The following is a 13,668-nucleotide window of genomic DNA, read 5'->3' as shown; positions in this document are numbered from 1 at the left end:
CGGAGGTTATAAAAAGCACTTTACCATCTTCCCCCCTTGCACCGATTGGCACAAGGAACGGCATCACTCCCAGGAAGATGTGCCAGATTACATTTTTATTTTGCAAGGTACACATTAAGCAGAAACCCAACAGGCATCAGGAAATGTTCCTCAAAAAAGGCGAACCATTTCCAGCAGTTTTGGCTGCAGAGTGCTTTACTCTGTACGGGGCAGCACTTTCCAGCCTTCAGAATCCAGTAGGAACTAGGCGTTAAGAGCTGCTTCTCCCAGCGCAGCACTGGAAGCCCCACTGCTATTCCGATTGTTATGAAAAGCCTGCAGCTTGCTGACCCCCTCCTCCCAGTTTACACAATGAGAAGCCAATATCTACATACTACGAGCTCTATTTGCAGATTACTGTGGTTTGCAAGGCAGTAAGAGATCCTGCTATTTGACAAATGAAATGAGTATCGCCCTTTCAGCGGCCCTCTCACCTTCTCACAAACACCGAGAACTTGCTCCTTGGTGCCTCTGCACCTCAGCAGCAGGCAACAGAAAGGCAGGCAGGCTGAGTGGTCGCACTGGGGGCTGCTCACCTGCTTTCACCCAGAGAGAAATCTGTAAAGAATGGAAATAAAGAAGTTCCCCCTTCTGCACACCAAGTTTAATTACTTTTGCTCCGCTGATCCCTGCCTGGTCCTCAGATAAAAGTATCATCTATACACGGTAAGTTGGCAAAATACCGCAGGGAATTAGCCTGGGTTTGAATGACGAGCACTGCACCAAGAGTCTCATTTCTCTAATCAGGGAGTAGGATCTTTTTAGGAACAGGTGAGCCAATCAAAATTGCTCAAATTATACAAAATGCATCCAGCATACCCGGGAGCCCCTGATGAAGAAATATTCAGAGAAGTTACAAGAACAAGTTCAAATGCATTCTAGACTATTGCCATCTGTTTGCAAGAAATTTATGAACAAAAAGCAAGCTTCATGAATAAATTATTCACTACGCTTTTTCTCCCCATTGCTTTTTATTAGTTTTGATAAAACATACACTTTCATCTATTTCACTTCCAAATCCTTTGGACAGCTCAACCTTTTCATTCAATATATTTTAACTAACCAGTAACAAATCCTGAGTAACCAAGCAGTCTTTATGCTGAGAAATCAGTACCTATCGTAGCCTGTATATAACAATCTAGGTTTCATTTCTTTGCTGAGCACAACCAATTCCATCTCCACAATGCCATCATTGGTAATAGACATTTGATAGGCTGGGTTTCTCCAATAAGTTATATCTTTGAAATAAATCTTGCTGACTCTAATGCTCGTAGAAACACTAGCTGGATGTGCTGTGAGACATTTCTAATATCTACATCCCAAAACACCTTTTCCAATTTTGTGGCAAAGAAGCCTTCCTGAACAATTTCTAATGTAGTCAATCAGATTATTGCATTAAGAAGTCCGTGTTTAGCTGCAGTAAGGCAGCCTGGGTTTCCTCTGACTCTAAAATAGAGTCTATGGCTAATTCTGCTATCTCTGTCACCTGTACTCTTAACACCTATATGTGTTAAATCATGAGACATTACAATTTTGTTATTATCGGGGATTACATGGCAAGTTTAATCAAGCCTAAAACAATATTAATATATCTATAAGCATAAGTGTTTGACAATTAAGGTCTAAACAAAGGTAATGGGCTTCACTGAATAAGCCTTTCCTCACTGTAGCAAAGAACAAAAGATGAAGCTCAGCTTTGCTCAGAAGTGCACCTCTGCCCTGGCTGCATGGGCACCTACTATAAGTGAACAAACAGAAATATTCTCTTGGCATAGCAGAGTCCAAAACCTAGTGAAGTCAGGGATGAGGAAAGAGGGAGCAACATCTGCTCATACATCATGATGCTATTGCTACCAAAAATCTCTTAAAATTATTTATCATCTTGTAAGGTATTGGGCCTTGTTACAAAACCTAATCATGTTATTACAAAACCTAATCATGCAAAACCTAAGTTTTACAAACACTTGAAACATTAATCTCTTATTGTTTACATACAAGCCAAGAGCCTATGTACCCACTCACTATACTTGCCTTAAGTAACTCATCACAAATGAATAAAGTCATTCATAAACACTTCAGTACCTGTGCTTTCTTACTTTTTTCAGCTATAGCATATCCTATCTAGAATGAATACTTCAAGTCAACCAGGCTATAATAAGCAAGTGTCTTTTTCCAACTGCAATAGGCATTAGATGAAATTATTCAATATACATTAACTATTTGGAACAACAGAAGCAAAGTTATCACAGAGAACACTGTCAAATAACATTCTGCCCCATTATTTAAATCATATTAACCAGGATAGCAATCCAACACTCCCTTCGTGGTTGTTCTAACCAACATTACACCATTGCCCACAAAAACAGCCTTAAAACATTATCTCCTTCTATAGCAATACCTCTGGTGATTCGGGTTTGTAATGCCATCGTTGTATTTAGTACCTAGAATTTCAGAGGTGTGTAACAAATTAATTCTCTCTCCTCATGGATAGTAAATATTAGGAGTGAAGAACCTTTGGCATAACTCATACATCTGCTCTATTTCACAGTGTTTATCAGTGTTTCATCTGTTCACCCATATGGGCTGCCTCATTTTTATAAGGAATTACTCAATATTAGAGATTCATGCACTGGAACATTCCATACACTCTTGTTTATGATGACTATAATTAGATGTGTGCACCAAACTGATGCTCATGAAACCCTGAACAAATAACCTGCACAGCCCTTCAAGAGCTTCAAATTTTAATACACCCTAATTTATGTTTGGAGTGCTAAAACACTAATACCAACAAGTAATTGGCTGACATTTAAAAACCCTATTAAAGTAAAATATGTTAACATAAACCTGTGTTAGCAGGGAATAGCCAGTTGTCATCTAGAACATTTTATTCATTATTCCTCTTCCCCATCCCTCTGTTTTTCCCTCTGGTCTGGAACTTCAGGCAACGAAACAGATTCTCTGTTTGGGAAAATTCTGCCATATTGTTGGCATCTCTGGAAGTGATTTTTTATTTCTTTATTTATTTTTTTTTCCCCAGTACAACCAGTTTAGTACTTGCATTACCCAGACATACTTTCAGTACCACAATTTGACCTTTCTTGCCCAGCTGATGGCTTGGAAAAGTCTTTGCCTCAGAATATCCACATAGTCATTGCATGAGCAACAAGGCAGCACTGAAACACATTACTGCTACATCCCAATCTCATTCTGACCCCTGGTGACTCTCCTTCTTGCTCAGTGTGAATAGAAAAACATGTCAAACAACAACTTGAGCCAAATCACACAGAAACTCTGAGAGTGGTTACAGGAATCACAGAGCACTGAAATTCACACAGCACTGAAAATATTTTTCCATGAAACTTTAGCTGTGTGGTCTTAAAAATAAGAGACCAGAGGGCTTTCCTGTAACACCCTGCCTGCCAACTCATACACAGGTCTCTAAAGTGCTACCAGCTCTAATCTCATTATTTAACTCTTACCTAGATCAGTCACCATGTCCAATGGAGTATTTTCGTGAAACATTTCAGAGAAATTTAACCTCCAGTGCTTTTTAAAAAATAAATAAACAGGTAAAAAAAAAATCTTACAGCTTTGGCTTTCATAGTTTAGGAGAAACTTAATTTTCATTCCTTTAAAGCTACTTCATCTTTTTTAAACTCCACACCATTACAGAGGAAGGGAGAAGGGTGAGCAGGATGAGCACTGCGTTTAGACAGATCAAGGGCAGCAACAACTGGGATCCTAATTCCCTCTTTCAGTACTCAATCATGCTACTGTTAAAGTCAACAGAAATAAAACTAATCCCTTTAATAGGAGTACTTTAATGATACTTTAATAAAACTACTCCTTTAAGAGGAGATCAGTCCCTAATTCTCCCATTGCTGAATCTCAGGAGTAAATAACATCCAGGAAAAACTTCTCTAAGTTCTTCAGGGAATCAACAACCTCTTATGGACAGTGAGATGCACCTTCCTTTCCCTGAGCTGCTTAGAAGTGCAGGACCTTCATTCACAGGGTGGATTCTCTCCACCACCACTGAGGAGAGCAAGAAGTGACCTCCTGGAAGCACCCTTATCTCACTACCAACTGTAGTGGCTGTGATGAGCCTTAACAGTGCCAAAACACTATATCTGGAAACAGAATAGTTGTCTTTTGAATGTGAGAATTTAAACTTTTTTATCTCTTTGCCCTCTTTCCTCCAAATGATTGCCTTCATTCTATCAAATTTTGAAAATATTTAGAGCCCATTCTTAATTATACACTACTTAGGGAAGTGATTTCTTCCAAAAAGTAAATTCAGTACAAAACATTTCCAGCTTTGGAAATGTTTAGTTGTGCCAATTGTCATTGTTTTAGTTAGAACTTGAAAATGTGTAAAACAAATCAATATTATTATAATCTCATATTATTAAAAAAAATTACAGCCTCAGGGCTCAGCACAGAATTGAAGGGCTGCTTATTCTCCAGCTGGCTTTACGTATTCAGGCTGCATCTCCTCAAAACTGGAGAAAAACTTTGAATCTTTTCCCAGGGCAGTACTTTTTTTTTTTTGTAAAAGGAAACTTTTCACAAAATTCTGCATCATATTAAATAAAATTAATTCAACTTTTTTCACCAAAACCCTTTCATTAATTGAGCTGTGGGCACTGTAACTGAAAGCAGTTGTCATTAAGCACCAGAAAGTTGTTTCACAAGTGCATCTTGAATCGGGCCTCAAGTAATTGAATCCTTGAGAGAGGTAGAAGTGATCATGCTTTCTGACTTTGGTTCAGTATATCAAAAGCAACACTTCAAAAACAGATCTTTGATCAGGAGGCTTCCCGGACCTCTTCAACTGTCAAAGTCTGCACATCATACATAGTCAAAATTCACCACTTTGCAAAAATTGACGTTATTACCAGAGGGAATAGTGAAATCACATCTAATCTATTCAACTAATCTCTGAATAGGGCTGTTTCTAGAAGTCCTCTCTCAGGTCACATCCTAGATCTCCTGGAGTTCTACTTGTTCTCCAAGCTGTTGGCGTGAGCACACCATTGACCTTTTAACTCTTTCTCAGGCAAACCAGTAACTACAAAAATAGGTGGCCACAAAATCCTATCTTAGAACTGAGAAAAAAGACCAAAAGAAAATAATTATGAAGTATTAAAATGTTTACATTAAGCATATCATAAGTAGTGTGTCTATACACTTATAATTTCCAAATACTTTATAGTCATTATATTCAGTATTTTCTATGGTAAAGTACATTGGAGGAACAAAGATTATAATTGTGGTTGCTAAATACTAGCCTCCCAAAAATGATAATTAATTCTATTCATATTTTTCAGGTATAAAACAGAAGCCTACAGCATCAGGAGCTTACATCTGTATCAAAGAAAAAGAATATTCAACTACAGAATGAGCCACTACAATGTTGTAACATGGAATATTCATCTTGGTTTTTTTTTAAAAACAGCATATTAGTTGAAAGGAAATGTAACTAGTTTAATAGACCAAACATTTTTTCTTTAAATACATCTACTTAAAAACTAGGGAAGCTTTCTCCAAGTACAATTTAAAAGATAAAACAAAAGATGAAAAGACAGAAATAAAGATCTATTTTCAAAGATTCATCCATAATGTCTCGTGTTGATTTTCACAAGAAGCTTGCTAACTGGTCAGTTTTTCTGATCACATATACTTTCCATTCTCACAGCAGGATCATGACAGGTACACAAATTAATATTTTTACCCAGGAGAAAACACCATACACTCACACCCAACTCAATAGTCCTAATGCCATCTTGTCAGCGGTAGCCTGGTGCTCTTATCTGATGACAACCGACAGGCAGCAGAAGAGCCCCACATTATTAAAAATCAGAGATGACTCCTGGTGAAATGGGCTTCTTGTTTCAATTACACAGTACCACTAAAAGTCACGAACAGGAAGAAAAAAAGTATCAGCTCTAGACAGCTAATTATTGGATGGGAGATTGATAGTACTTGTTAAATATCCTGATAAATTGTCATTTTAATTAAAGCTATTAGAAACACAAATCCTTTCTTTGAATTCTAAGGAAAAAAAGACTTGTTTGTGTTCTGGGTTGTTTGGTTTGGGTATTTGGTTTTTGGGGGGGTTGGGGTTTTTTGACAGGGATAGGGGGAGGTGAGGGAGAGTTTAAATTTCTCCTTAGTACTTAATATAGCCAGAAGTCTCCACCACCTTCTATGTTAGTTAGCTCCTGGTTTGGATAATGAGCATATTGATGGTTTTGTTGGCTTGACAGTGAATCATTGTGTCTTAAAGTTGTAAAAGAAGCAGCTGATATCCACTCCACAGCAGGGAATTCATTTATGTGTTATCCACAGCATTACATCCCTCCAGTGAGCACAAGCTCCGAACAAACAGTACATCAAAGACTTTAGGGAGGCTGAAGGTAATTTGTGCTGCTTCATATTCTTAGTGATAAGTCTCCAGCAATTATTTTTGTAGAAGAGAATATAAGTTTCATAGTAATTATGCAGTTAGGTTTAGGAATTTAAGTATAGAAAAGAATACAGGAATAAACCAACTGCCAACCATGATTTTTTTAATATAGAAATATATATTTTTAGATACATTTCCATAAGATAATTTAGGTATTCCTTGTGACTACATATATGCATATGTGTGTGAGCACATGTGTAATAACGTATATATATTTTCACAAAAATCACAGTTTGCAGTATCTTGACAAACCTAAAAGCTTTTATATTTTAATGCTTAATCTTATACTGGTGTTTTATCTTCCTGTAATAGGTTCTGGATGTGACAGGAATTTCAGCAGTGTAAAAGAGCCAAAAGGGTTTTATGTGCTGGAGAAAGAAATAACAGAGCTATTATTGTCTAATAAACAATATGCTTGTAACCCAGATAGCTCCTCTGAATGAAATGAATTTCCCAGAGAAATGTGATTCAGCATCATTTTTAGATGGCATTTACAATTCTTCTCATCAATGATATAAATTTTCATTTTGTTTCTTTTTGTGCAAGAGATATTTAATTGAATGTAATTAAATCACTCTACAGTCAAGAGAGGTTTTAATAGCAAAGTGCTCCTTGATTAGGTTCATAAAGTAGTGTTAGCCAAAAGCAGCTGAGAAAAGCAGCAGGCAATGGCCCCAGCTTTTAGGTACACACAGCAATTTCCACAGGGGGAGGAATTTGGGTAACATTCAGGAAGAATATGTTGAAAGATTTATTTTTTTTTAGTTGTCTAGTTCAGGTGAGACTGATATATTCCTCTGATTAACATTATTGCATATAATTATGAAACCACTAAGAAAAGCATCATTGCTACCACTTTTATTCTGACTTCAGCCACAGGAGAGTTGCTAACTTGTACTTTACTACTCAGTAATTGTCATCAAAAGACTCATTTAATTTTCATTAATCTAACTTGATAGCAGTCATTTGATACATACAAGTCTGTCCTCAGTTTTTAAAGGAGATATCCAAAATATTAGTGCTGCTATGGGCTCATACATGTTAACACATGCAGAAGTCTTCAAAGCAGCTGCAACCAGATCTTTATTACTGCAAATGAGGACTTCATATTGTATTTTCACTTAGGTATAGAAAATTCTAGGAATTCAGGAACTTGAATCTCCCACTGCTGGCCCAAACCAAAATTCAAGTGCCTAAATATGATAATAACCAGATCTGCCTTCAGCTCATCTGCACTGGATTTTGTATTTTCATTATCTGCAGAGAGGATAAGAGTTTCAAAACCTGCCTCATCATTTTTTAAAAGCTTCCTGAAACAACTAATCCAGCAGTGTGGGGATATATAGCAGACATTGGCTTAATGCTGTTCTCACTGTATTTATTTGCTAATATGCTCCCTGATACAGGTCGCGACTGTTTTGTTCATACTCCTACAAACGTGGATTTTTCCACAAAGATTCCATTTAAAAATTATTTATATAGATCATGTTCTGAAGGGAGACCTAATTAGTGTTTACAAATATGTTAAGGGCAAATGTCAGGAGGATGGAGCCAGGCTCTTCTCAGTGATGCCCAATGGTAGGACAAGGGGCAATGGGTGTGAGCTGGAACACAGGAGGTTCCGCTTAAACTTGAGAAGAAACTTCTTTACAGTGAGGGTGACAGAGCCCTGGAACAGGCTGCCCAGGGAGGTTGTGGAGTCTCCTTCTCTGGAGACATTCAAGACCTGCCTGGACACCTTCCTGTGTAATTTAGTTCAGGTTCCTGCTTTGGCAGGGGGATTGGACTAGATGATATTTTTGAGGTCCCTTCCAATCCCTAATATTCTGTGATTCTGCATTAGTTCATTTCAGAATCACCCCTTACTTTCTAACCCTATGACTGATCAAAAAATTTCCACTTTACCCTCTTCCTAAAAAATACCAGGTTATATTGTAATGCTGTTATTGTGACATGATAATGCTGCTGCCTGTTTTGCATCATGTCACACAGGCTGATGACTTTTGTACATTCAAATTCTTTTTTTTAAAAAAAACAAATAAACAAACAAAAACAACCAAGCAACAAAACAAGAACCATATCATGTATCTTAAAAGAAGATGGTGATCTGACCTATAATGCAATGTTGCTGGTTGCCCAGTGCCACTGATTGGAGAAGCAGACCTCTCACTCAGGAGAGTGTTCTACACTCAGAATAGCCCCTTACTCTCTTCCCAGAAGTCTGAAATCAGATGTCACCAACAAAGAAAACCCAATTGTTGCTTCAGTGAATCTATAGATACTATACACCAAACCAGAAAGCATTTAGTTCATTGTCCAGAGTAGAGCAATGAGACTAACTCCAACTATATTTTGAATAATATTTTTAATGCAGCTCACCACATTAGGACATTACACTATAATAACAGAAATGAGGGATATTGAATGAAGTATAAGTACAGATATCTGGCATCTCCACTTACTGCTTGATTTGATTTTGTTAAGGTCAGGATTTATATTTGATGGAATCAGTGACATTTAATAGAAAAAATCTGAGCATTTATAGACGAATAAAGAAGATAGATTCCAATAGCAATAAGCTAAACTTAAACCCAATTTCCAGAGCAACACAGCATTTATGTTGTTCAATATCACTGCTCTTTGGAAGATGACAATGGTTTTTTTACCTGCTTTGCATGCATTTAACCTGTGAAGTGCAGAGTTGGAATCTATGCATTCATTTCTTTCCAGGTGCCCAGGGCAGGCTGCAAAGCCCACATAAGTGTTCCTACTGCATTCTTATCCATATGGATGGAGTCCATCACAATAGCTACAGAAGCAAGACTTCCAGACTACACAATGTATGTTAGTCACCTTTGAAATATCTTGAGGTCAGACCAAGGAATAACCAGGGTTAGGAGTCCACAGCTTGGTAAATCATTTTGTTTTCAGAAACCTTCATAAGTACCAATTTCTTTTAGTCAAGCATGTCTGTAACTTTATGTACTTTTTAAAAAAAACAGCTTTCCTGTTCTGGTTTTGCTTTACCTTATTTTCCTTGTAGTACATATTTACCAATAGAGAACCTGTAGGCACGAGGACAAATGACGCAAACTTGGAGAAAACTACCTGGTATGAGGAGAGCTACTGGCAGTAAATACCAGTTTAGTGAGCTTGGAGAGCTCTATGCAATACCCAGGAAGTTTGGCTTTATATGACAAATCGTACCATAGCAGAGTATTTTCAACTAAATCACAACATAGTCCTTCACCATATATCAACAAAACTCAAGAGGAAGATAACATCTGGGATTCTGTTCAGAGCTCCCATCCCGGCTCTGTTTGGAGGCATGGTATAACAACTTCAAAACTACTCATCCATTCTCAGCTTAGGGCTATTTTCCTACAATGCTGTTTTTATGATGGTGCTAAAGTCTCCATGTACTAGCAGCTTCCACTAGCGTTGAAGTTTTATTATCAAGTGAAAAAAATGCTGATACACAAAATTACTGTAGGTTTAGCACCTGCTAAATTGGCACCACTGTATCTGAAACAGTTCCGAGTCTATAGACTGGGGAAATTGAGAGAAGTAATATGACAGGTTTGATCGATTTAAGCACTAGGCTGATTTCAGCAGTGATAAACTAATCATAGCTTCCCTCTTCCCTACCCAAGAACAGGCTTGTTTCCTAAAATGAATTTCAGACTTCAGTACTATGACTTGCCTGCTAGGATGGGACAACTGCAGATTAATTGTACTCTTTGTTTCTTTTCAATAGACAAGGATAATTTCTTATGGGTCCCTTCCTAAATATAACATTAAGAATTCATTCTCATAAGTATTTAGTTTAATTTACACAGTCTTTCACTTATATAACTAAAATTATTAATTGTTGTGACAGTTTCAGATCAGACCCTTCAAAAAGTAATTTTATTAATACTCCCTGGAAAAGGCTGTGGCATTAATAAGGGAAAGTAAGAAAACTACACTTTCATTAATTGAATAATTATTGCTGCCACCAGAATCTTAGAGAACTGTTGTTATCACAAGGATCAAATAAGAGATATTACAACAAACTGTATGCAACCTTATAGAGATTTAAGGATTACATACAAGTGGAAAACAGGGTATAAGTTTTCAAAGTGTCCTTGTAGTCCAAGAATTCAAAATATTTATTATTTCTAAACTTATAAAAAATTCCAATAGCTTTACTTCATGAAGAACAGATTGACACTTAAGTTAGAATAAAATCCAATGAAAGAAAAAGTCTCAAATAATATGATCCCAAAATGAAGTCACATCCATCTGATTAAGATCAAATTATTTTTATTTTTTAAAGCTGGATATCCTTTAAAGAAGGTTAGCAGCACCACAGGAAAAGATCCAGGAATGATCCCTAGATAAAGGGTCCTAAGACAGTGAAAAAATGTTTTAAAAATTTGCATCCAGGTGTACACAACTGTTTTGGAGGAAAAGAGCTCAAAGTCCATCCATCAGGATTAAGAACCTTGTGGTTGACCATAAAAATACTTCCTGTACAAGACCAGCACACCCTCCCTTGATGAGGGCAGCTGGTCTACAGCTGTAGATAGCTTTGGGGAGCACTTTTCCTGGAGTTCAGTCCAGTTCAGTCTATGAAGCAGAAGAAAGTTGTCTCAGCTAGGTATTACAGGAAATTTTTAGATTTCTGCTCAACTCTGTCCCTGTACTCCCACCCAAAGATTCCTAGATAATTCTTTAGTAAATTATTTAGCATAGGACCTTTGGAGCAGAGACTCACAAGGAGGGTTAGGAAGATAAGCAAGCAGGACACTTGCTGGTTTGTTTTGTTTTTTAAATAATAAACTTTCAGCTCCTTAAAACTATTTTGTTATTTCTGTTAAAACCCTTGGGAGAAGATACTCAAGTAGTTTTTTCATACAATCAAGCAGAATTTTTTTTAACAAATAAAATAATAATAATTTAAAAATAAAAACAAAGTGCAAAAAGAGTTCACGAACATTTAGCCAAATCTCAAATAGTGCCTGCTCTAGCCACATTTGACAGAGTGTTCCTGGAAATTTTTTAACCTGCCTGGAGTGGTACGGATTAGGTAAGTGTCACTGACTCCTTTTTACAGCAGAGCCATACTCAGGGTCAGTGCAGACCCGATTAGAGGACAGTGTTAGGGCAGCTGGGACACCTTGCCCTTGAGCACAGAGTACTCACTTCCCTAAAAATCAGAGTGTTTCTCTGACAGTGTAAAAATATTATCCCTACTTTAATGATCAGAAACAGAAGCAATACCATGTGGAACGTCTACAGCAAAGCAAAACCAGGGAGCATATCAAGGAACTGTGCACATCTCTGCCAAGCAATAAGGCAGCACCAGAATCAAAACCCATCTCTCCTTAGCCTGGGGCTTCAGCTCCACAGTGTTGGAACTATCACTGTAACCTGCACCATAAGGATTTACACAGACAGACTCCAGTGCCATTCTCTTGCCATAACAAAAGCATTAAAACTTCCTCCTGCTCTCCACTGATTTGGGCATTTATCCCTAACAGAGGGACAGAGATCAGATCCAGTAAAACCCATAAGACTAGAGATACCAGGCGCCATACCCATATAATTTTTTATAAGTGGCAGAGCTGCCAAATTATCATCCTACCTGGCATTTTCCAGTGCTGCACTGAGATTAGCATTAGGCTGAAATGCATCTGCATTCCAGCATTTTTTGGATTCCTGTTTTTTAAGTCAAAACTGTACAGAAATCTTTTTCCAGCATTATTAAATAAAATGTACATGCAGGGGAAATAAAAATACAGATGCATCATTTGAATACACAAATATAGTTTCCACAGAGGACTGTGAATCAGGTTTCTTCTGCTGTTATAATTTACAATTACTTATCACATTAGCTCCTAATTGTCTTTTCAGAGTGCACTCAATTACAAAATTAGAATCCTTATCTTCCTGTAACAGCCACCTTCTAGACAGATCCCTATAAAATGTGCAAATTGACTAGAAGAATATTTTCCTTATACTGTTCCTGTTCATCAAAAGGTTGACCTAAATCAAAGCTTAAGCATGCTTTTCTTTTTCTGGTGAAGAAAGCAAACCAGCTGCTTTCTGGAACCAGCTCATTTAGCCATTTGCTTATACAGAGACCAGGTGATGTCACACATTAATTCTTTTTCCTATTTCACAAAATTGTTATAAAAAAAATTAAGACCAACCTTTGGCAGTAAGGCATTCTTATATAGCATCCTTTTCAACAGACAGCAGGGAGAAACAAATCTATATTTTATTTCACCCTTCCCTTCTCTCTTTTTAAAAGCAGGTGCAAAGTCTCAATGTTTAGTTCAGCCTCATTGTTTTGTGGATGTGGCCACCCACTCCCAACGGGCTGAAACAATTAGCAAAATCAGTTCTTTCTTTGACTGAAGCATTAATAAATACTCCTACAGCTCAAATAGCACTAACTCCGTCTGAGCAGTAGGTTAAAAACAAAAACACACCAAAAAAAACCTCCAGACTTTTATAGGAGGCCAAGTCTCCCCCCAGCTAATCAAACAGGGTGAAGGGCAAAGCCTGCCTCAAAGCCCAGGCTGCCAAGGCCCAGGGCTGAATGCTTTTCAGTTGGAAGCGAGTCTCAAATAATCTATATGTATTGTGATCCAAAAAATAAAATCTGAGCACCTTTCAAGTCTGCCAGGATCAAATCTATGTTTCATCCAAAGCGGGAGAGCTTTGACATCCTACAAATTCAAGTGGTAATAGCCTGTGAAAAAGGCCAGTTAAATATTAATGACTGTACAAATAACAAGCCTCATCCATTTGCAGTGCCATTTATTTCCCTCCTCCACGCACTCCAGATGCATTTGCACTCTCTTCTTAGAAGAGACCCGAATAAGGCTTGCCACACCAATCCATAAAACATTTAGAATACAACCAAGTTTTTAAAGTCACTACATTGACACACCTGTGAACACTCAGACAGGAGGAGCTGAATGCTAACGCTGTATCACAAACACATAAGAGGAGTCTGAACAAATGTGCAGATGAGCACATCACAGGGGTTCCCACATCATGAAAACTACCAGTTTCTTGCTCAGATTCTGCTTCTCTCCTGGACACAGCCCCCAAAGGAGAGGTCCTTATTGTCCTGGGAGATGGGTGCCAGGCTGAATATGCCC

The sequence above is a fragment of the Antrostomus carolinensis genome, unplaced genomic scaffold, assembly GCF_000700745.2.
Source record: "Antrostomus carolinensis isolate BGI_N321 unplaced genomic scaffold, ASM70074v2 scaffold4025, whole genome shotgun sequence".
Lineage (NCBI taxonomy): Eukaryota > Metazoa > Chordata > Aves > Caprimulgiformes > Caprimulgidae > Antrostomus > Antrostomus carolinensis.
Note: the sequence above shows the minus strand (reverse complement) of the source record.